Source organism: Gossypium arboreum, chromosome 12 (genome assembly GCF_025698485.1).
Source record: "Gossypium arboreum isolate Shixiya-1 chromosome 12, ASM2569848v2, whole genome shotgun sequence".
Lineage (NCBI taxonomy): Eukaryota > Viridiplantae > Streptophyta > Magnoliopsida > Malvales > Malvaceae > Gossypium > Gossypium arboreum.
In genome coordinates this window covers 33,007,634-33,033,650 of record NC_069081.1, presented here as the reverse complement: position 1 = coordinate 33,033,650, position 26,017 = coordinate 33,007,634, and the positions used below count along the sequence as shown (strand labels likewise).

The 26,017-nt window shown below is 34.5% G+C and overlaps 1 long non-coding RNA gene and 1 pseudogene across 1 annotated transcript; one reads left to right on the top strand and one right to left on the bottom strand.

Annotated features, from left to right (window-relative positions):
• Window positions 1-320: 320 nt before the first annotated feature.
• LOC108477734 (isoflavone 3'-hydroxylase-like) lies at window positions 321-23,359 on the top strand (annotated as a pseudogene).
• Window positions 23,360-23,857: 498 nt separating this feature from the next.
• Window positions 23,858-25,046, bottom strand: LOC108479106 (uncharacterized). The gene is made up of 2 exons (XR_001870416.2): window positions 24,943-25,046; window positions 23,858-24,021 (listed from the first exon to the last, which is right to left on the bottom strand). It is a non-coding gene; the product is annotated as an uncharacterized LOC108479106 (long non-coding RNA).
• Between the last annotated feature and the right edge of the window lie 971 nt (window positions 25,047-26,017).

Genomic DNA, 26,017 nt, shown 5'->3' with positions numbered 1-26,017 from the left:
GCTTAGTAAGTCTCAAGGAATATAATCAACTCTAATTACAGCAATACATTCACATAGCCAAATGCATCATTTCATTAATACACATTCTTACTTCACACTTCATCATTATATACTTTCACAAAGTATCAATCAATTCAATAACTGAAATTCATTAGTCGATTGAGCGAATGTTGCTCAAGCATGTCGACTTTCCAATGCACATATAAACGTACCTTATTCTTTGGGCTTCTCGAGTGTACTAATTGAATTTATTACAGCAACCAACACTCACCTCCAGCCCAAGATTCTTCGGAATATAACCGGTATAAGCATGTACACAAATGCCTTCGGTCTTAGCCCGGATAGAATGACTTCATACGAATGCCTTCGGTCTTAGCCCGGATATAGCCACTAGCACAATTGCCTTGGTCTTAACCCGGATATAATTTCCAGCATAATTGTCTTGGGTTTAGCCGGATATCATTCAATTTCTCATGCACACATACATCAATAATCATTGGACATACATATTTCATTTTCGTTACTAAGGCTCAAACACAATTATAATCATTAGCATAATCGCCTTGGGACTTAGCCCGGTATTATTCGGATACTCATACACACATAAATCAATAATCAATACATCCATATTTCATTCCACATAATTCAAGTAAGGTCACTTCTTGAGGACTTACCTCGGATGTTGTCGAACGGCTTTTACGGCTATTCGATCACTTTTTCCTTCCCCTTGTCCAATTGTGGCCCTCTTAGCTCTTGAGCTAATTCAAACAAATTCAATCTATTAAAACCTCATTGTGCTAGTTTATGGCCGAATATGACAAGGAGTTTAAATGGTCATATGGCCACTCTTTAGCTTGAATACACAATGGTCATGCACATTTTATACTACATCAAGCAATTCAATACAATTTATTCGAGCATCAAGGAAAAGCTAAGGCCTTCAATAGGCTACCCAAGGCGAATATTCATGTACATGTTGAGGCCAATTATGCACTTAATACCTCACAAAAACAGCATGCATTTTACTAGTTAATGCTTTGCATATTGTTGCTCAAAACTTATAATATAGCATCAAGCACTCATATGTGTGCTAGGCCGAATGTGCTTGCAATTTCACATTCATTCTTCAACATCTTCTTCTTTAAACCAACATATTCATCACTTAGTTCACAACCAAACATCATGTGCAAACATATATATACATATATGAGCATGGCCGAATTTCAAGGTGTCCATAGCCATCCAAAACACAAATTTTAACTAACATGCAAGAAGCATGAACCATGCTTATGAATGCATCATGGCCGAATATGACAATCATTCTCCTTTTCAACTTCAATCATGATTAAACAAAAAGAAAACTCAAAATCTTACTCAAGAGTAGACAATCCATCATTGCATGCATCATCATCAAGCTTTACACTTAGCATGCAATGGCTTTATCACCATAACAACTTTGGCCAAATACCATTTCCATGGCATAACAAAGATTTGAGCCATGGCTAACATGCACATCAAGTTAGCAACCAAAACATGCATGAAACTCCTAACACAACCTCATACATACCTTAATCTTGATGCAAACTTAGCCAAATCTCCTTCTAGATCTCTTCCAAACAAAAAAAAATGGAGCAAAATCCTCCTTCTTCCTTAGTTTTGGCTCAAAGAAAGGATGAACAAAATTTTCTTTCTTTCTCTACAACTCACGGCAATGGGGGAATACCACACTCACACACATTTTTTTTTCATTCTTTTCTTACCCATACACCTTTGTTTATTATTTCTCCCTAATGCACCAACAAAACATGTTTCATGACATGTTTTGCCCATCCTCTCTTGCCATGGCCGGCCACTTCATGTTGGGGGAATTTGACATGCAAATCCCTTATTTTTGCATGCATGAGCAACTAGTCATCACACATTTCCCCATCATACTTTCAAAGTTCACTACTAGGTCCTTTCTAGAGAAATTCACATTTATAACACTAAATCGAAACATCAAAAATGTCACACACAAATTAACACATATCATAGGCATCAAAATAAATTTTAAATTATTTTTGTGCCTCGATTTTGTGGTCCCGAAACCACATCCCGACTAGGGTCAATTTTGGGCTGTCACATATTAAGCCTATAATTCCACACCAAAAATTTATAGTGATTTTCTAAAATCACGTTACTGCTGCTGTCCAAAGCAAATTATTACAATTTGCTCTTAAATTTCCAAGTCCAAACACTTATGAACTTACCATTTGAGTTTAAGACATATCATGGCCACATCATATCTTATTAAATCAACTTATTATGTCCTATTATGATTGAATTTACTCAACGTTTAATCACTTAAAACTTACCTCGGAAGTGGTCGACGATTAGATGTCCACGGCTATTTGTTTACTTTCTCTTTTCCCCTATCCGACTTTGATCCTCTTTGCTCTTAAGCTTAAGTAAAACAATAGATTTGCTTAAGTACTTAACTAATATTATTCACTTAACAATCACATTTGGCAATCACATATCATTTAATCTTTGATTGACCAATTTAACACTTACCAAAATCCAATCATACATCTAACCTTTATCTCAATACCAAACCGAGTTTTAAGATCATACATTATACTAAGCATATCATTAAACATACTTATTCAATTTAGCTAATTTCATAGCCGATTAATCACCTTACCCCACATTACTCAATGCCGAATATTAACCCAACATCACAAGCATAATCACCATGAAACTTACCTTAATACACATTTTATCCCATTGCCGAATACATATATATATATATCATCAAACAAATATTTATTCACATAACAACAATTCATTCACATCTCTATAAATGATCATAATCGGACATTATAAACAAATCAACTAGTTTAGCATCCAAATTCTTCTAACCATTCCTCAATCATTTACTCAATGAACAACAATCCAAGCACATCAAAGCATAGTCGAATGTATCATGCACATCAAAGCATAGTCGAATGTATCATTCTTCTTAAATTCAAAAATAAATACATGGGCTAACTTCAAAATCTATTTAACAACTCAACTTTATAAACACATATTCGGCTAGGAAGAAAGATTGATAATTTAACAACCTTATCTTAACATATAATTTGTTGTGACACATCTTTAAGCATTCTTTTATTCTATCAACTCAAAACACATTCATCACTCTCAATAACTAAACTCATATTCGGCAATGGCCTCCAATATAGTGACCGATTCTTCTCAACTAGCACCTAGTGTACACACATGATCATTTGTTTGATTCAAGCACCTATCCACCAAAAATTCATCCAAATTAACAAGAACAACAACTACATTCTTTGTTATCTACCATGACCGAAACCCATATTCATTCACCAAATATCAAAAACTTATCATCAATTTGACATATAAGGACATAACCAAATGTTTCTTGCAACACAAACTCAAAAATTAATACATGGGTCATGTTATGAGCACCAAAACAAACTCAACTTCACAAAAATTTCAAAAGAATCACATGATATCATACCTTAATCCCCCCCACACAAGATGGCCGAATGCCTTAGGTGTGCTTTCTTCCATTTCTTGGTTAGTTTCGTCTTGAGAGAGGTAGGAGAAGAAGATGAACATTTTTTTTTCTTTTCTTTTGTTTTCTTCCTTCAATTCACGGCAATGGAGGGGGGGCATGGATGAGACAACTTTGTTTTCATCACCCCTCTCTTTTCATTACTTTATTACTAACCTCCTATTTTATTCTTTCTAACATAACACACTAACACAACATGTTTCCAACATGTTTCACCCCATAGCATGGCCGGCCACTAGCTCTAATTTTGGGTAATTTGACATGCAAACCCATCATTTTCATAACATGCATTAATAGGCCACTTTACATTTGCCTAGCACATTTCTAAATTTTCTCACATAAGTCCTATTTAATAAAATTCACTTACAATTAACAAAATTCAAACATGAAATTTTCACACATGCATATATACATATAATAAGCATCAACTATGACGGTTAATTATTTTTATGACTCGATTTTGTGGTCCCGAAACCACTTTTTGACTAGGGTCAAATTAGGGGTGTCACATCCATCTCCTTAAGGAACCCCTTCATCGAACACTCTTCACCCTCTCCTAAAAACACGGCCCCATCTTCTCCCTCAAGCTTGGCTCTCGTTTCCTGGTCGTCATTTCATCACCCTCTGCCATCCAAGAATGTTTCACCAAGAATGACATCGTTTTAGCCAACCACCCTCGCTTTATCATGGGCAAGTACGCCGGCTATAACTACACCACTCTTGGTTTTGCTCTCTACGACGATCATTGGCGCAACCTACGTCGACTCTCAACCATCAAGATCTTCTCCTCCACTCGTTTGAACATGTCTTTAGACATTCGTAAGGATTGTGAAAATAAAATAAAATAAAGAACACACATATTTTTACGTGGAAACCCTTACGGGAAAAAACCGCGGGCAGAGGAGAAGAAAATTCACTATGTCGAATTCGAATTATTACAAGAGGAATAGACTATGTCTATTTATAGGCTTGTAAAGCCATATTCTAGTAAGACTGAAACACCTTATTCTAATCAATATCAAATAGATGGAATTTAATAAGGTTTAAAAAACCTTATTCTAAAATAAAATAAAAGAAGTGTAATTCTATATGGATTCTTCTTTTATTTTATTTTACCATTGTATTTTATTTGAATAAGGATTCAGGTCACTTAATTCTAACAATCTCCACATTGACATGAATTCTCAATGAACAAGTTCTTCATCGCGAGCTCCCAACAAACAAGTTCTCCACCTCTTCCATAAAACCCTTTAAGGGTTTAACTTTAACAATGAACACCAACCAAGTCTAAGAAATGCTCAAACTTGGTTATAGGAAGTGACTTAGTTATCATATCTGCAGGATTTTTATGAGTACTAATTTTGCTCACAACAATATCACCACGAGCAATAATATCACAAACAAAATGATACTGAACATCAATGTGTTTTGTCCTCTCATGAAACATTTGATCTTTTGTAAGAAAGATGGCATTCTGACTGTTATAAAATATGGTGCTGATTTGAAGGTCTTCATTAAGTTCATTAAAGAGTCCCTTAAACCAAATAGCTTCTTTACAAGCCTCAGTAATCGCCATGTACTCAGCTTCAATGGTAGACAAAGCGACTGTAGTTTGCAAAATGGCTTTCCAACTGATTGTACAACCTCCGAGTGTAAAGACATAACCTGTGAGAGATCTTCTTCTATCAAGGTCTCTAGCAAAATCAGCATCAACATACCCAATGACTCTATCTCTAGTTCTTCCAAACTGTAAGCAAACATCAGTAGTACCTCGTAAGTATCTTAAAATCCACTGAACTGCTTTCTAGTGTTCTTTACCGGGATTCACCATGTATCTGCTAACTGCACTGACTGCATATGATAAATCTGGACGTGAACAAACCATAGCATACATGAGAGTCCCACTGCACTAGAGTATGGAACATGTGACATGTACTCAATTTCATCATCTGATTGTAGAGACAAAGATAATGAAAGTCTAAAATGGGTTTCCAAAGGAGTACTAACAGGCTTTGCACTCTGCATACTGAACCTACAAAGAACTTTCTCAATCTCCATACCAAGTATCTTCTTTGCTAGTCCTAAATCTTTCATCTCAAATTCTTCACTTAGTTGGGCTTTGACCTTTCTTATCTCTCCTTTATCTTTTGCTACTATCAACATGTCATCAACATAAAGAAGTAGATACACAAAAGAACCATCACTGTTTTTCTTGTAACAGCCCGGTTTAGACCCTAGTCAAAATAGTGGTATCGGGACCACAAATCTGAGTCTGAAAAATATTTTAAAATTATTTTCTGTGTCCATGATGCATGAATTTGCATATGTGAAATTTCTGTGATTTAATTTGTCTATTTCCGTACTGAATATTGAAAAAGGACCCAATCGCGAAAAAGGTGAAAGCTGTGTGCTAGATGTTAAAAGTACCTATTTGATTTGGCTTATTTAAGTGAGGGTCCTTGCATGTCAAATTTACCATTTATTTTAATGGTGGACAAATATGGACATGTAGTTGGTAAGTTTTAATGTTTATTAGTCAATGACAAAATAGGGAAATGTTTATGAAAGTTGTTATAATGAAACGAAAACATGAAATTGGCCATTATTATCATGCATATAACCGATTATATCAAGAAAATAGAAAGAAGAAGACCATCCTAGAGTTCGGTCATTGATTTGGTTGATTAAGATATGTATTTTGGTTCGTTTTTGATAATTTCTACGTTTTTGTGATTGTTGCTTCGTGTTCTTCAAAAACCATGCCTGAATTTCTGTTTCTGTTGAAGATTGTGAAATGTGCCATTGATGATTATATGAGCTTTTTAATGTTTTTATATGGATTATGGAAGACATATGTGAGATTATCATGCTTTGTTCTTGAATTTTTTATGGAAAAGAGCTATTTGGGCTAATTTATGAAAATGAGGTTTTGAAGGACTAAATTGTGAATTAAATATGTTATTTGGGCTTGTATGGAAGCTATGTATATTCGTCCAAGCTATAGTCTTGGTGAATTTTGTATATTTTTGATATTGTGAAAATTGGACTAAATTATCAAAGTGTGAAAATGTAAGGGCTAAAATGCAAAGTGCTCTAAATATGTGTTCATGGATTATTTTGAATGAAATGAATGATTGCATGGTTGAATTTGAATTGTATTAGATCAAGAACAAAGAAAATCGGACTTAGATCGAGAACAAAGAAAATCAGACTTAGATCGAAGGAAGTCCAAAATAGTTGATTAGTCGACTCGTTTTTGTCCGAAATCCGTACGAGGTAAGTCAAAATATAATTATGTGTTAAATTGATTAAATGCTGTATACTAGTTATAATCTGTATAAGACGGCTATGAGAGCCTAATGAATGAATTACGAGTAAATTCCGATAATATGATAGTATATGAAAAGCTCTATATATTTCTAAAGGAACGTTGTCATCGATCTGAGATATCGTGTAAGACCATGTCTGGGACATAGGCCTCGGTTTGAGATTTACATGTAAGACCATGTTTGGGACATCGACATCGTATCTGAGTTCGTGTAAGACCCTGTCTGGGGCAGAGGCATCGATACTAAATTACATGTAAGACCACGTCCGGGACGTCGGTATCGTACCCGTTTATGAGTATCTGTGTCGTTTCTGAATCGTTTGATGATAGAGTACGGGATATGGGAATGAATATATAAAATGCATAATCTATACAGGTACGTTTGTATCGTACTAAATTTCTAAACATGAAAGACTCTGTTTGTGTGAAGTAATGAATGTGAAGTATGTACAAAATCATTGAAGATGAAACATGACATGTATACAAGCAAATGAGCATGGTTACGCTCATGAATTACTCTGTGAAATGGCTATGAGTTCTTGCTATTGACTTTTATGTTATATGCTTTAATAGTTAGACTAGTTGTATTTGGCTTACTAAGCTCTTTGTAGCTTACTCTGTGTGATTTCTGTCTATTTTACAGTTATTGTAGCTACTGAAGGCTCGAGGATTGTCAAGGATTGTCACCATACTATCATTTTGGTACTTCTGAAAGTGTAAATATTTTTAAGTATGGCATGTATAGGCTAGAATGTCTATGTATTTAAACTTTGATATGTATATATGTTATGCCATGAGAGTTGGCTAGCAAATGGTATGTTTATGTTTAGTTTAGGTAAATGGTTTATGATGCCAAATTGTGTAAGCTTGTAATGGTTATATGGCCTTATATATGGTGATCATTTTGAAATATGGCAAGTTGAGGAAATGGTACGTTTAACCACGAGTTAGAAGATTCCATAAGTGAGCTATGAAATGAGCATTTTGGCATGTTGTTGTAATAAGATTTTTAATGTGTTTTGGTATGAGTTTGAATAGGTTATTGAATGATGATGATTTAGTTATAATGAAGCATGTTTTGAGCATAGAATTGGCTACAAATTTTAGTATAAATGTTATTTATTATGCTTGTAGAAATAACCTAAAAAGGGGTGGCAAATTGGCTTAAACCAAGCCTGCATGGTGCCACACGGTCAGGGAACACAGGCGATGGTTACGGAATAGGGGTGTTACATTTTATTGGTATCAGAGCTATGGTTTAGTCGATTCTAGAAATACCATAGCGTATGTAAGTCTAGCTATACATGCCATATATCTGAAGTTGCGATAGTGTGATGAATCCTAACATTGAAATGTGCTTTAATTTAGCAAATGGATCCAGATAGAGCTGTAACTGACGATGTTGAAAGCAATGCGCCTGCTCCCATGCAAGGGACGATGCAAGCTGATTCTCGACTGGCTATGAGTAGCCGTGAAGATGATGCTAAACAAGCCTTCTATCAGATAATGAATGATTGGTTCACCCAATATATTAGAACCAATCTGGCTATACAACAATCTCCACCCCCGGGTAATCCTCCTCAAACTTTTGATATGCCACGAGTGAATTTGGTACAGTTAAGTAAACCACCAATTGATAAAATTAGAAAGTATGGACCTGAAAAGTTCTAAGCTACAACGAATGATGATGCTGAAAAAGCCGAATTCTGGTTAGAGAATACAATACGAGTGTTTGATGAAATGTCTCTAAATTCTGAGAAATGTGTAAAATGTGTCATTTCACTTCTGAAAGATACGGTGTACCACTGGTAGAAAACTTTAATATCTATGGTTCCGAGTGAATGGGTTACTTATGATTTCTGCCAAGCTAAATTTCAAAAGAAATACATTAGTCAGAGATTCATCGATTAGAAACGTAAAAAGTTTCTCGAGCTTAAACAAGGCCGTATGTCTGTTACTGAATACGAATGTGAATTTGTGAGATTGAGCCAGTATGCTTGGGAATGTGTATCAAATGAAGCAATAATGTGCAAAAGGTTTGAAGATGGACTAAAGAAATGGTAGTTGGGATTTTGGAAATTAAAGAAATGGTAGTGCTCATTGAACGAGCTTGTAAAGCTTACGAATTAAGTAAAGAGAAAAGAAAAACTGATTTTGAAGCTAGAGATGTTAGAAAGAGATCTTCGAATATACCATTTCAGTCTATGTCAAAGAAATTCTGAGATGATCATAGTCGTTCAAATGCTGATGTAGGACATTCGAATCGAGATCGAGCTAGATCGCATTCGAATTTCAGAGCCCCTGCTATTTCTGTTGCAAGTTTCGGGAATGTCTGATCTAAGAAACCTAAATGTAAACACTGTGGTAAAAGACATCCAGGAAATTTTAGATTGAATGATCGAGCCTGTTTCCTATGTGGATCTCTGGACCATTTTGTAAGAGATTATTCTGAATCTGCTGACCAAGAGAATGTACAGAATCCGAGATTGAGCAACACCTCAACTAGAGGTAGACCTTCCAGAAATACGGGAAATGCAAGTTGTGGTTAAAGAGCTACTAGGGATACTGTTGTTAGATCTGAGGCCAGAGCACCTGCTAGAGCCTATGCTATCCGAGCTCGTGAGGAAGCCTCATCTCCAAACATGATTACTGGTACTTTTACTCTTTATTATACTTCTGTGATTGCATTGATAGACCCTGGATCAACGTATTCTTATATCTGTGTGAATTTAGTACACAGTAAGACTTTGCCTGTAGAGTCTACTGGATTAGTAATTAGAGTATCGAACCCCTTAGCCAAAAGTGTCTTGGTTGATAAAGTCTGCAAGCATTTTCCGTTATTGATTCGAGATATCTGTTTTCATGCTGATCTGATGCTTTTTCCTTTCGACAATTTTGATATAATCCTGGGAATGGACTGGTTAACTTTGCACGATGCTATTGTAAATTGCAAACGAAAAGTCATTTATTTAAGGTGTAAGAATGATGAGATAATTCAAATTGAGTCTAGTAATCTGAATGGACTATCAACTGTGATATCTGCAATGAAAGCACAGAAATATGTGAAGAAAGGCTGTGAAGCCTACTTAGCTTATGTGTTAGACTCGAAAGTGAATGATAAGAAAGTTGAATCAGTGCCTGTTGTCTGTGAATTCTCGGATGTGTTTCCTAAAGAATTATCGAGTTTGCCTCTGATTCGAGAAGTCGAGTTTGGCATTGAATTAGTATCTGATACTACTCCAATTTCGATAGCTCCGTATAGAATGGCTCTGACCGAGTTAAATGAATTAAAATCTTAGTTGCAAGAATTGATCGATCGAGGATTTGTCGGACCGAGCTTTTTACCATGGGGTGCTCCTGTTCTGTTTGTGAAAAAACAAGATGGCACAATGAAAATGTGTATTGATTACTGTCAGCATAACAAAGTGACTATAAAGAACAAATATCCTCTCCCCAGAATTGATGACTTATTCGATCAACTACTATGTTTTCAAAGATAGATCTGAGATCGGGTTACTATCAATTGCGCGTAAAGGACTCTAACATTCCAAAAACTACTTTCAGAACAAGGTACGGGCTTTATGAATTTTTAGTTATGCCTTTTGGATTAACGAATGCACCTACTATCTTTATGGATTTAATGAATAGAATTTTTAGACCGTATATAGATCAATTTGTTTTTGTATTCATTAGTGATATATTGATTTATTCACGTGATGAAACTGACAATGCTGAGCATTTGAGAATAGTGCTACAGACTCTGCGAAATAAACAGTTGTATGCAAAGTTCAGTACATGTGAGTTCTGGTTGTGAGAAGTTGGTTTCTTGGGTCATATTGTATCAGCATCTGGTATCCGAGTTGATCTGAACAAAATTTTTGCTATTTTGAATTGGAAGTCTCCGAGAAATGTTTTTGAAGTTCGTAGTTTTTTGGGACTTGCCGGTTACTACAAACGATTTGTAAAAGATTTCTCTGTGCTAGCAACTCCGTTGACAAAATTACTTCAGAAAGATGTGAAATTTGAGTGGTTTGAGAAGTGTCAGAAAAGTTTTGATCGGTTAAAAGCTCTGTTAACTGAAGCTCCTGTACTTATGCAACCTAAATTAGGTAAGGAATTCGTTGTTTACAGTGATGCTTCGTTGAACGGACTCGGTTGTGTTCTAATGCAAGAAGGAAAAGTTGTTGCTTATGCTTTGAGACAGTTGAAGCCGCATGAAAAGAACTATCCGACACACGACCTCGAGTTAGCTGCTATTGTGTTTGCCTTGAAGATCTGGTATCACTATCTGTTTGGTGAGAAATGTCACGTGTTTTCTAATCATAAAAATCTGAAGTATTTAATGACGCAAAAAGATTTGAATCTGCGACAGAGAAGATGGTTAGAACTATTAAAAGATTACGAGCTGGTTATTAATTATCATCTGGGCAAAGTAAACGTGGTAGTGGATGCTCTGAGTCGGAAATCATTGTCTGCGTTGCATGCGATGAACGCTCTTTTAGCACTGTCTGATGATATCTTGGTTTTTTCTGATTTGAAAGCAAAACCTTTGTTTATACAACAGATCTATGAGGCTCAGAAGTCTGACAATGAATTAATAGCAAAATGAACTTAGTGTGATTCTGAATTCCGAGTTGATGTTGATGATTGCTTGAGATTTAGAAATAGACTTTGTGTTCCGAGAAATCTAGAGTTAATTTAGATGATTTTGAGTGAAGCTCACAGTAGTAGATTTTCTGTTCATCTAGGAAGTACGAAAATGTATAACGATTTGAAGCAACTATACTGGTGGCCGGGAATGAAAAAAGATATTTCTGACTTTGTTTTGAGATGTTTAATCTGTCAGCATGTTAAAGCTGAGCATCAGGTGCCATCTGGTTTGTTACAACCGATTATGATTCCTAAGTGGAAGTGGGATCGAGTAACCATGGATTTTGTTTCGGGTTTGCCCCTGTTTCCGAGAAAGAAAGATGCAATTTGGGTTGTTGTTGATCATTTGACGAAATCAGCTCATTTTATTCCGATTTGATCTGATTACTCACTCGATAAATTAGCTGAGTTATATATTCTAATATTGTGAGATTGCATGGGGTGCCATTGTCTATTGTGTCTGATAGAGATCCGTGATTCACTTCGCGTTTCTGGAAGAAATTGCAAGAGGCTTTGGGCACAAAATTGCACTTCAATACTGCTTTTCACCCGCAGACGGATGGTCAATCCGAGCGCATTATTCAGATACTCGAGGATATGTTGAGATGTTGTATTCTTGAGTTTGAAGGTACATGGGAACAATACTTACCTTTGATTGAATTCACTTATACTAATAGCTTTCAATCGAGCATTAAAATGGCACTGTACAAAGTCTTATACGGTAGAAAGTGTAAAACTCCATTATACTGGTTTGAGCTCAGAGAGAATAAGATTTATGGTATCGATATGATAAAAGAAACAGAACAGAAAGTGAAAGTAATCCTAGATAGTCTGAAAGCTACCTCTGATCGTCAGAAATCTTATGCGGGTTTAAAACTAAAAGATATCGAATTTGAGATCGGTGATAAAGTGTTTCTAAAAGTATCTCCGTGGAAGAAACTGTTTCGATTTGGTAAAAAGGGCAAGTTGAGTCCAAGGTTCATTGGACCGCATGAAATCATCGAGCGAGTTGGGCCGGTTGCTTATAGATTGAAGCTACCATCTAAGTTAAAAAAGATACATAATATGTTTCACGTATTGATGCTTCGACGATACAGATCTGATCCTTCACACATAATTTCCCCGTCTGATATTGAAATCAAATTTGATATGACTTACGAAGAAAAGCCGATCCGTATCTTAGCTCGTGAGGTTAAAGAATTGCGAAATAAGAAAATTTCGTTAGTAAAAGTATTTTGGCATTGACATGGCATTGAAGAGGCCACGTGGGAGCTTGAAGATTCAATGAGACAACAATATCCAAATCTGTTTAACAGTAAGATTTTCGGGGACGAAAATCCCTAAGGGGGAGAATTATAACAGCTCGGTTTAGACCCTAGTCAGAATAGTGGTTTCGGGACCACAAATCTGAGTTCGAAAAATATTTTAAAATTATTTTCTATGTCCATGATGAATGAATTTGCATCTGTGAAATTTTTGTGATTTAATTTGTCTGTTTCTGTACTAAATATTGAAAAAGGATCCAATCGCAAAAAAGGTGAAAGCTGTGTGCTAGATGTTAAAAGTACCTATTTGATTTGGGTTATTTAAGTGAATGTCCTTGCATGTCAAATTTACCATTTATTTTAATGGTGGACAAATATGGACATGTAGTTGGTAAGTTTAAATGTTTATTAGTAAAGGGAAAAATGGGGAAATGTTTATTAAAGTTGTTATAATGAAATGAAAACATGAAATTGGCCATTATTATCATGCATATAGCCGATTATATCAAGAAAATATAAAGAAGAAGACCATCCTAGAGTTCGGTCATTGATTTGGTTGATTAAGGTATGTACTTTGGTTCGTTTTTGATAATTTCTACGTTTCTGTGATCGTTGCTTTGTGTTTTTCAAAACCCATGCCTGAATTTCTATTTTTGTTGAAGATTATGAAATGTGCCATTGATGATTATATGAGCTTTGTAATGTTTTTATATGGATTATGAAAGATATATGTGAGATTATCATGCTTTGTTCTTGAATTTTTTATGGAAAAGAGCTATTTGGGCTAATTTGTGAAAATGAGGTTTTGAAGGACTAAATTGTAAATTAAATATGTTATTTGGGCTTGTACGGAAGCTATGTATATTCGGCCAAGCTATAGTCTTGGTGAATTTTGCAAATTTGTGATATTGTGAAAAATGGACTAAATTGTCAAAGTGTGAAAATGTAAGGGCTAAAATGCAAAGTGCCCTAAATATGTGTTCATGGATTATTTTGAATGAAATGAATGATTGAATGGTTGAATTTGAATAGTATTAGATCAAGAACAAAGAAAATCGGACTTAGATCGAGGGAAGTCCAAAATAGTTGATTAGTCGACTCGTTTCCGTCCGAAATCCGTACAAGGTAAGTCAAAATACAATTACGTGTTAAATTGATTGAATGTTGTATATACTAGTTATAATCTGTATTAGAAGGCTGTGAGAGCCTGATGAATGAATTCCGAGTAAATTCTGATAATATGCTAGTATATGAAAAGCTCTATATATTTCTAAAGGAACATTGTCATCGATCTGAGATATCGTGTAAGACCGTGTCTAGGACACAGGCCTCAATTTGAGATTTACGTGTAAGACAATGTCTGGGACATTGGCATCGTATCTGAGTTCGTGTAAGACCCTGTCTGGGGCAGAGGCATCGATACTGAATTACATGTAAGACCACATCCGGGACGTTGGCATTGTACCCGTTTATGAGTATCTGTGTTGTTTTTGAACCGTCTGATGATAGAGTACGAGATATGGGAATGAATATATGAAATGCATAATCTATACAGGTACGTTTGTATCGTACTAAATTTCTAAACATGAAAGACTGTTTCTGCGAAATAATGAATGCAAAGTATGTACAAAATCATTGAAGATGAAACATGACATGATTACAAGCAAATGAGCATGGTTAGGCTCATGAATTACTCTGTGAAATGGCTATGAGTTCTTGCTATTGACTTTTATGTTATATGCTTTAATAGTTAGACTAGTTGTATTTGGCTTACTAGGCTCTTTGTAGCCTACTCTTTGTCACCATACTATCGAACTCATTTTGGTACTTCTGAAAGTGTAAATATTTTTAAGTATGCCATGTATAAGCTAGAATGTTTATATGTAAACTTTGATACGTATATATGTTATGCCATGAGAGTTGGCTAGCATATGGTATGTTTGTGCTTAGTTTTGGTAAATGGTTTGTGATGCCAAATTGTGTATGCTTGTAAAGGTTATATGGCCTTATATATGGTGATTATTTTGAAATATGGCAAGTTGAGGAAATGGTAAGTTTAAGCACGAGTTAGAAGATGCCATAAGTGAGCTATGAAATGAGTATTTTGGCATGTTGTTGTAACAAGATTTTTAATGTGTTTTGGTATGAGTTTGAATAGCTTATTGAATGATGATGATTTAGTTATAATGAAGCATGTTTCGAGCATGGAATTGGCTAAAAATTTAGTATAAATGTTATTTATTATTGCTTGTAGAAATGACCCAAAAAGGGTGGCAAGTTGGCTTAAACCAAGCCTGTATGGTGCCACACGATTAGGGAACACGGGCGTGCCTTATGACCGTGTATACAAAGCAGTAACCTCTTAAGATCACATGGTTAAGGCACATGGGCGTGTCATATGGCCGTGGGCTTAAGTGAGTTGTGAGCTAAGTATCACACGGCCATGGCATACAGCCATGCCTATTGGCCGTGTGTAAAAGTCAGTATGTATACTCTGTTTTGGCACGACTGGACATCATGGGCGTGTCTGTTGCTCGTGTAAGGCACACGGCCTAATCACACGAGCGTGTGACCTTAACAGAATTGAAAAATTTTTCTAAGTTCTAAAAATTTTGATTGTGTTCGATTTAGTCCCGACCTTATCTAAAAGTATGTCTTAGGTCTTGGGGACCTCCATAAGGAATAAATTGTTGATTTGATTATGCATTAATATTATGTGATATCTGTGATTCTGTATTGATCTGTAATGTTCTGTCCATCTGGTAATGCCCTTTACCTATTCCGGCGACGGTTACAGGATAAGGGTGTTACATTTCTTAAAGTAAACACAACTGTCAAAACTACTTCTTTTGAAATCATGAGAAGTCATAAAGGAATCAAACCTCTTGTACTACTGTCTTCGTGACTGTTTCAAACCGTAAAGGGACTTTTTTAGCAAGCAAACATAGTCCTTTTTTTCTAAGACTATAAAACCCTCTGGTTGTTGCATGTAAATATCCTCCTCAAGTTCTCCATGCAAAAATGCATTTTTTACATCTAACTGCTCAAGCTCCAAATCATGCATGGCCACAATACCAAGCAAAACTCGAATCGAACTATGCTTAACAACTGGGGAGAGCACATCTGTGAAGTCCACTCCTGGAATTTGACTGTAACCCTTTGCAACAAGCCTTGCTTTATATTTGGGTTCTTCAACTCCTAGAGTCCCTTCTTTCTTTTTAAACACTCATTTACAACGAACAACCTTTTTACCTTTAGGAAGTTTCACAAGATCCCATGTTCTGTTTTTGTGGAGTGATTTCATCTCCTCTTGCATAGCAAGCATCCACTTTTCTAAGTCTTCATAGCTAACCGCATCAGAATAATTAGATGGCTCTTGATTCGCATCTATATCTTCAGCCACATTTAAAGCACAAGAAACTAGATCAGCCTCGTCATACTTCTTTAGAGGTTTAATTTCTCTTCTAGTTCTGTTTTTGGCGATAGAGTATTGTGGTGAAGAAGCAACTCTATTCTCAATTTTTGTACAGGCTTGAGGAGTCGACTTTGTATTAATCTGATGCTCCACCTGCTTTTGATTTTCTTTATTGGAAGAGTTTGTAAGAGATAAATTAGGTAGCATAGTAGTTTCATCAAAAACAACATCTCTGCTAATCACAACTTTTCTATTTTCAGGATACCATAACTTATACCCTTTTACACCAGTTTTATAACCAAGAAAAACACATTTAATTAATCTCGGTTCCAATTTTCCATTATCAACATGAGCATACGTAGGACACCTAAAGATCTTTAAATCAGAATAATTAGCAGGATTACCACACCATACCTCTTGTAGAGTATTTTTCTCAATGGCAATGGATGGGGATCGGTTGATCAAAAAACATGCAGTAGAGGCTGCTTCGGCCCAAAACGACTTTGGTAAGTTGGCATTTGAGAACATACATCAAACCTTCTCCATGATCGTTCTGTTCATTCATTCTGCAACACTATTTTGCTATGGAGTATGGCGAACTGTCAAGTGTCTCACGATCCTTTCTGACTTGCACAATCTACTAAACTCATCAGAACAGAACTCTAAGCCATTGTCTGTGCAGAGGTATTTATCTTTTTTTCCCATATATTTTTCAATCATAATTTTCCAAGACTTAAATGCGAACGGCCAAACTTTTCTAGAAAAATCATCAATAAAGGTTAGCATATAATTAGCTCTACCTCTTGAAGGCACTCTGGATGGCCCCCACAGATCAGAATGAATATACTCCAATGTTCCCTTCGTGTTGTGGATTCCTCTGGTGAATCGAACTCTCTTTTTCTTCCCAAAAACACAGTGATCAAAGAAACTTAGTTTGCAAATTTCTTGCCATCAAGAAGTCCACTTTTGCTCAATTCTACCATGCCATTGTCACTCATATGCCTTAGGTGCATATGGCAAAGTTTAGTAATATCATCATCTAACAAGGAAGAGGAAGCGACAACTGCATCACCAATAACTGTAAAACCCTGCAAAACATATAACTTGGCAGTCTTTCTCTGCCCTTTCATCACAATAAGGGAGCCTTTGGAATCTTTAAAACCCCACTTTCAGCTGTGTATCTGGATCCTTTTGACTCAAGAGTACTCAACGAAATTAAATTTCTTTTCAATTCTGGAACATGTCCTACGTCACTAAGTGTTCTAATAACTCCATTAAACATCTTAACTTTAATTGTTCCAACACCTGTGATTTTACACGAAGCATTATCTCCCATAAAAACAACACCTTCAGACACTATTTCGTAAGTTGTAAACCAATCCCGATTGGGACTCATGTGGAAGGTGCAGCTTGAGTTAAGTATCCACTCCTCACTCACTTCAGAATTTTTTACCTAAGTGACTAGAAGTTCACCATCACTGTAGTCTTCTACAACATCAGCTTCACCGGAATTTTCTGGTTGTTTTCCCTTTTGATTCACAGCCTGCCTTTTAATCTTGTTCTATAGCTTATAGCACTCAGATTTAATGTGCCATTTCTTCTTGCATAAGCTACAAGTTTTACCTCTGTTTGAAGACTTTGGTATACCCTTAGATTTACCGTGAGGATTCCGTTCCTATGTCCTTCCATGATCACCATCAGCATTCTGATTTTGTCTCCCACGAACAATGAGACCCTCTCCTTAAGAGACGTGTTTAACCACAAGATGCTTTATCTTATCATACGAGGTCAAAGAATCATAAACCTTATCAACTGTGAAAGACTCGCAGCTATATAAATCGTGTCTCTAAAGGTTGAATAAGACGGGGGCAACGAACAAAGTAGAATCAACCTTAGATCTTCCTTATCATACTGAACCTCCACGGTATCCAAGTTTGAGAGAATTTCTTTAAACACTGTTAAGTGTTCATTTACAAATGCACCTTCCTCCAAACGATGAGCATAAAGACGCTGCTTCATATGTAGCTTGCTTGTTAGAGTTTTCAACATGCATATTTGTTCTAGCCTCTTCCATAATGCAATGGTAGTCTTATCTTTCATCACATCCTTCAAAATTTTGTTGGACAAGTGCAGATGTAATTGTGTTAACGCCTTTCGATCCTTACACTTCTTCTCTTCATTTGTTAATTTCGAAGGCATCTTATCTATCCCTAGCAGGGCATCCTCTAGATCCATCTGGGCAAGAACTGCTTGCATCTTAATCTGCCACAATGCGAATCTGGTGTTGCGATCCAATAGCAAAATTTCATACTTCAAAGGCATCATTATTGTGATCGAGATGAACAACCCAGAAGCTCTGATACAATTTGTAAAAATAAAATAAAATAAAATAAAATAAAATAAAGAACATACAGATTTTTATGTGGAAACCTTTTCGGGAAAAAACCACAGGAAAAGGAGAAGAAAATTCACTATGTCGAATTCGAATTATTACAAGAGAAATAAACTATGTCTATTTATAGGTTTGTAAAGTCATATTCTAGTAAGATTGAAACACCTTATTCTAATCAATATCAAATAGATGGAATTTAATAAGGTTTAAAAAACCTTATTCTAAAATAAAATAAAAGAAGTGTAATTTTATATGGATTCTTCTTTTATTTTATTTTACCACTGTATTTTATTTCAATAAGGATTCGGGTCACTTAATTCTAACAGGGATGAAGTTAGCTTCTTGTTGCGCTGATTGTGCCAGGTTTCCGCCGATGGGTTCGCCAAGGTAGAGCTGAAATCATTGTTTTCGGAGCTAACGTTTAACATAATCATGAAAATGATGGTTGGGAAAATGTATTTCAATGACGAAGCTACCCAGAATTCTGATGAAGGGAGGCAGTTCCGGGAGACGATTAAAGAGCTTTTCGAATTGGCAGTGTCTTCATATCCTGGAGATTTCCTGCCAATACTGCAATTGGTTGATTACAATGGATACATCAAGAGAATATAAGATCTGGGTAGTATAACAGATGAATTAACGCAAGGAATGATCGATGAACATAGAAGCAACAAAGGCGATTTGTACATCAAAAACACTATGATAACCCATTTGCTATCTATGCAAGAATCTCAGCCAGAATATTATACTAATGAAATCATCAAAGGATTCATACAGGTCAGCTGGAATTTTTATATATTCTTTTATATTTGATTCCTACATGCTTTTTCAGAAATCTCTAGGGAAAAGGATTTATAACCATCATGATTTTTTATATTTTAAAATTGACAAATTGGACTTTGGTGGTCGATGACAACATTCCCATTTTTTAATTCATTTCTTTTTTGTCCATATTTTTTCGTTTTTTTCTTCTTCCCAATTTTGTTTGTTCTTTTATTTTTCTTATTTCCCACTATTGTTTTTTTTATTTGTTATAAAATGTATTATTATTGTAACTTAGGAATAACTTACATTAGGATAGTCCTAAAAATTAAGATTTTTAATGAATGTCGGCTATTATAAAAGAATTAAGGTTTTTAGGCACCAATAAAATTTTGTCACATCATCAAAATTTAAAGGACATGAAATTATTATTATACATTCATTCATAGATAAATTATTTTATGCACCCTTTCCACCATATTATTCATGATCCCCTCCCAATTCTTTGATAATGTTTCAACAATTTTTTTCATGTCATTGACACATAATATTGGTAAATTTTTTTACCCTGAACCTAAAACTTAAAACCCCAAACTCGAGCCCTTAAACTATGAATTTGAATCCCAAACCCTTAAACCCTAAACCTAAACCTAAACCTTAAACCTTAAACTTTGAACCTTAAACATTAAATCTGAAACCCAAACCCTAAATTTTAGGGTTCGAGGTTCGAGGTTCGAGGTTCAAGGTTCAAGGTTTAAGGTTCAAGATAAAATAATTACCAAAATTATGTGTTAATGACATAAAAAAATTGCAAAAATTACTATTTAAAAAATTGGTTGCACAAAAATAAAAATATTAACTTATGAAAAAACAAAATGATTAAAATTTGTAAAAGAAAAAAAGATGTTTGTTTATAATTTAAAAATTAATTATTTTAAGTAATTTAATTAAAGTTAAATTAAGTTGGAGAAGATATTATAAAGGAAGAATAATTTTGGTTTGTTCTTCCTTGATATAGAAGGAAAAAAAATTCAAAGATAATGATTTTATTTATATATTTAGGGGCAAATAATTTTGGTTTGTTCTTCCTTCACTCTTAGTTTTATTAGAAAAATATATATTTATACTAAATTTGGTGACGATATTATTTTTTTCTACATATGTTCAGTACATAAATAAGTGATAAAATCATTACACATGATAATTTTTAACAACTCACATGATTTGTTTGTGGTAAATAAAAGGAAAATTCAAAAATTTTCAAGTCAAGGGTTACATGACCGTGTGGCAGAGTTCAGCCCTTGTAGCTTCAAACATGGTCGTGTGGTTAACCTACACGTTCGTGTGCAATTTTACACGCCCGTGTGCATGAATCACGTAACTCTTTGATTTGGATCATAAGGTCGTGTCGCAAGCCGTGTGTCTGCCCATGTAAGATCTGCACCTATACTGTTTAAAAACACGCTCTGGGCACACGCCTGCGTGGGTTGCCCATGTATTTCACACGACCATGTGACAGCTAGTGTCACTGGCCGTATGAGCCCAAAAATGACCCATTCCATGCACAAGTTTCATCCATTTTCTTAGGTACATAAAACATTTTCAAACATATAATTTTATAGGTCATTAGACACCCCTAGTGGCATCCAAAACATATAATAGAATCAATTCAAATGCTTAACCAATGTGCCATCATTGACACCACAGTACTTCATGACAAAACACTTCGATACTAACATATATAAAGCATATATACATAATGAAGTTTACTTCCATTTCATCACTTACCACAATTCAATATAGGGTCATTGATTTCACTTAAATCATTCATTTCATGTAACACCCCAAACCCGACCTAGAAGTCTAAACCGAATTTAGAATGCTACATTGACCACCGAAGTGATCATGAGAAAATCTTACAAAACTAGTCATTCTTAATTCGATTCCTGAAATAATTAATATCGAGTATTAAAAAAGCAGAATAATAAAATGATTAAACTATAAAACAGAATTATACCACAGGGTTAAAAACCTTATATTCAAAAGTGAATAACCAATAAAAGTTTGAAACCACAAACTAATAACTTATTAGCCTCAAAACTATCTGAGTCGTCTACATACCGAGTCCAGCATCCAAAATCCTAAAGTGTACCTGAAAAGTGAACAAAAAAGGGGGTAAGCTATACGACCTTAGTGTGAGATCAAACTAACTAGCTACTGAAATAGTAATAAATACAGTAAACCTGAAAATAGTTCAGCAGTAGAACACACTTACAGAGCGATTATAACAAACAGACCATATGTAACTTTACAGTCATATGGCTCTGTTAAACACAATATCTGAAATTCTCAGAAGTCACAAACTGGCCTAATCCCTTTTTTCCAGAATCAGAATTGGTTGGGCCTTAGCCCATCACACAAGGTTTCTTTAGACACGAGTGCCTTTCAGTCCAATAGTATAATCCGACTCCTCAGTCAATCAGACAGTCAAATAATTCAGTCAGACAGTCAAATAGATATTGCAGTCACAAAATCACACAGACGCATATGAGTGCAAATGAATTATAAAATAAACCACCTATCCAACCAACGCACATTCTATGGGGATTTAATCAACCCACCCATCCCTACACTCTGAGTAGGACCTCGAAAAGCCCATCCAACCTTATACTCCATAGAACGTCATCTCGGGTTACCCGACAACGATGATCATCAATATTGTCCTTGACCCTCAGGGAATTGAAACCACCCACAACCCTCTGGGTATTAGGGCTATCGATGAGTGTATAATAATATTTTGCTATCTCTAAAATTTAACAATGTAACACTATTTTATTGATGCCTAAAAACTATATTTTTTAGGATGATCATAATATAATTTATTCTCTTATAACTTATCCCGTAAATTTATTATATAGTTAGGTTAATAGCTACCATAGCAATTTTTTTAAGTATTTGGTGTTTGATATTTGTATTTATTATATATTTAAATATGAGAATAAAATGATAATTAAATTTAAAATTATTAAATATATATCCATGTTATATTGAGAGCTATTTATATTTATTAATAATAGTTACAATGATATTTAATTATGTTTGAATAAAATTATTAGTATGTATTTATAAATTTTTTATATATTTTTTAATTTAATGATGACATGTCATGTTATTATTTAATAATGGTACATTAAATCTTATTTTATATATAAATACTGCTTTCTTTAAATTGAAATGATTTCATTTTAAATTAAGAGGATATACTAAACTTACATCACACATTTATTATTGGTTTGAATTTCATTTTTGCAGGTGATTTTAAATGCAGGAACTGATACAATAGCAATAACATTGGAATGGGCAATGTCTAATCTGTTGAACAATCCTCATATGCTAGAAAAAGCTAAAGCTGAATTAGACAAACTTGTCGGTCAAGAAAAACTGGTGGAAGAAGCTAATATCGCAAAATGACCTTACTTACAAAGCATAATTTCAGAAACACTTCGGCTATATCCAGCAGCTTCACTGTTAGTTCCACATTCAGCATCTGAAGTTTGCAATATTGGACGCTATGAAATACCCAAAGATGCAATTGTGATGGTAAATGCTCGGGCTATTCAAAGAGACCCTAAGTTATGGGATGATGCATTAAGCTTTAAGCTAGAGAGGTTTGAGGAACGCAAACAGATGAGTGACCAGATTTATAAGTCGATGTCGTTTGGATTAGGAAGAAGAGCTTGCCCTGGAATGGTATTAACTCAACATGTTTTGGGGTTGACATTAGGAGCATTGATTCAATGTTTTGAGTAAGAAAGGGTGAGTGAAAAGGAAATTGACATGACTAAAGGCCAAGGGCTTTACTATGCCTAAAGTTCAACCATTAGAAGTCATGTGCAAAGTAAGCCAGCTCGGGAAGAAGTTGCTTACACCACGTTTTGTTCGCTGTAATGGAATAGAGCTATAATCAGTAATTCAATTGTTTGGTTGAATGGAATGGAATAGAACTATAATAGTATTCTTGTGTTTGGTTGAATGGAATGATGTTGTAATAGCATAAGAAAAAAACTAAAATGATCAAAATACCCTTAGTAGAATTTTTTAAGTAAGATAATTTTGTTATTAAATTTTACTAGAATTATTATTAAATTTAATAATAATAAATAATTTAATCATATTTTAAAATAATTATTACCAAATATAATTTAATAAAAATGAAAATATATAATTTAATAACATTCTTAATATAATTATTATTAAAATATGAATTAATAAAAATCTTAACATAATCTCATGGGATCATAGTTGCCAATGTTACAAATATTGATCCAAAAACAATAATTATTCCCTTTTTTATATATATGAAAAATATCAAACATCTATACACTAAACAAACCCGAGCAAGCAGACCCTTATTTTAACTTCTCTATATTTTTCCCCAACCTGTTAACATCAATTCCAAAAATATTCCCCCCAAAAATATCAAAAAAGAAAAAGGGTCCTATTGCTACCATTGATGTATCTTCAATCTAAATCACTTTCCGTACCCCCCATGGCCTTCAATCCTATTAGTCTCTACATCATGCTAAAACCCCGCATCAGAAACATGAATTGACTTATTCCACAAGCCTATAATAGAAAGCAAAATGTTAGATCATGGCACCTTACTAACAAAAAAGCAATGAAGAAAATAAAATCACCTTTAGACATATACACATATATATACACAAACAAAAATAAAAAATTTGGTGGAGGATAACAATAAGACTTCAACTAATTTAGAAACAAACTACAACAAAATAGTTCTAAATAGAAGTCAACAAATTTAAGTTCTAGCAGTAATAAGATATTCATGCCAATGAGTTTATAACAAAAGATCTACGAAAATACTATGATTCTATCAGTATCCACAAAATTGTTATAACTGACACTATAATTAGCCTCAAAACAAATCTTATGCCACCATAAAAAAAGATATAGGGAGAGGCTCTATCTACTTGGTTCTAGATCTAAATAGTAAGAATAAAAGACATGAATCACTATTAATAATCAATCAAATTTCTTAACTAATGCAGTAGGATGGTAATGGATCACATGGATATATTCTTATCACATCAGGAATGAGGGGCATCTTAATAGAGTTTGAATTACCAAATTTAAGTTATATCCTTATCACATCAAGAATGAGGCGCATCTTAATTGAGCTTGAATTACCAAATTTAAGTTATAAATTAGGTTGCTAAATCAAGATTAGATACGATTTATCCATCTGACAATGCTAAGAGATACATGTATCAAAAATAAATCAGGACCAATCCAGAAAGAACTAATAACTTTCAGAATAACACAAACAAATCCATACACCATGCTCAACACTTGTAACCAGATTTTTCTTGCCTATATTTAGGTGGTTTAAAAGGTTGCAATTTTGGACTTTTTTTCTAGTATAGAATTTTAAGAAGAAATAAAAAGATTCATAAGACCAAAGAGCCCCAACAACAAAATTTTAGTAAATGTAACAAATACAAGTTACAATGAAGCCTATCATACCGAAGGCGGAGCAAGTTCATCTTCATCCTCTCATAATTCCTTGATATCAGAGTCATCAATATCTTCATCATCCCATTTGCTTTTAAGTTGTTCCTTTGCAAGGAAAGGTGGAATCTCATCCTCTGCAACAATAACATACAACTTCTTAAGCCAAAAAAAGGGGGGGAGGTTTCAAGAAAAGGAAACCAAGAATAAAAAGAATGACATAATTCAATAGGTTCTCCAACTAAGGTTGGGAACAAACCATAATATTTAGCACTTATTAACAACTTAAAAACATATGAAATCCATAATAGAAATGAATATGCTTTGAGGTCTCTTTACACTTTAAAACTTCTATACAAAACTACGAGGCGACTATCAGGTAATGTTTCAAGAAAAGAACTAGTGAATCCCAACAATTGAAGCCAATACTAGATTCCCAAGATGTTGCCACAATTAGTGATCTTCCACTACATGTAGTTTTTCTTTTTAATCGAAAGAAAAAAAACCCTAAATTTCTCTTTTTGGTCTTGTAGCACCAAAGCCGATTTCCCAAGAAACTCAAAGAAAACACCTTTAAAACATCTCAACTAAACCTCATAAAATCCAAAACCAAAAACAAGTAAAAGCCCTAAATTTCAATAAACCCAATAAAATTTAACTCTAAAAAAATTTCCCACATTCAAGTTCATACATAATAAAACATAAAAAAGGAAATAGAATCACTTATCAGTCAAAGCCTTAGGAATTAACAACAAATTCAAGCCAAAATTAAAACTTACCCCAGTCTTCCATCTTCACTTAACAACAACTCGCCTTATCTTTCTAGCATTTGTGAAAATCAAAGCAATGAAATCAAATAGGGGAAATAAAAAATGCAGTGAAAAATTACAAAAAAAAAGGAAAAAAGGGCTGCAACTCTGTAACCAAAGGGTTTTATTGGCTTAAAAGGAATGATGCTTCAATAGATTGACTTAGGTCTCCTCTGTAATTAAAGGACAAAAAAAGGAAATGTAGAGATGGGAAGAAAAGAAAGTTACAGTTTCTTCCTTCTTTCGGCCGAGGTGAGGGCAAAAATTGAAAATGAGAAAAA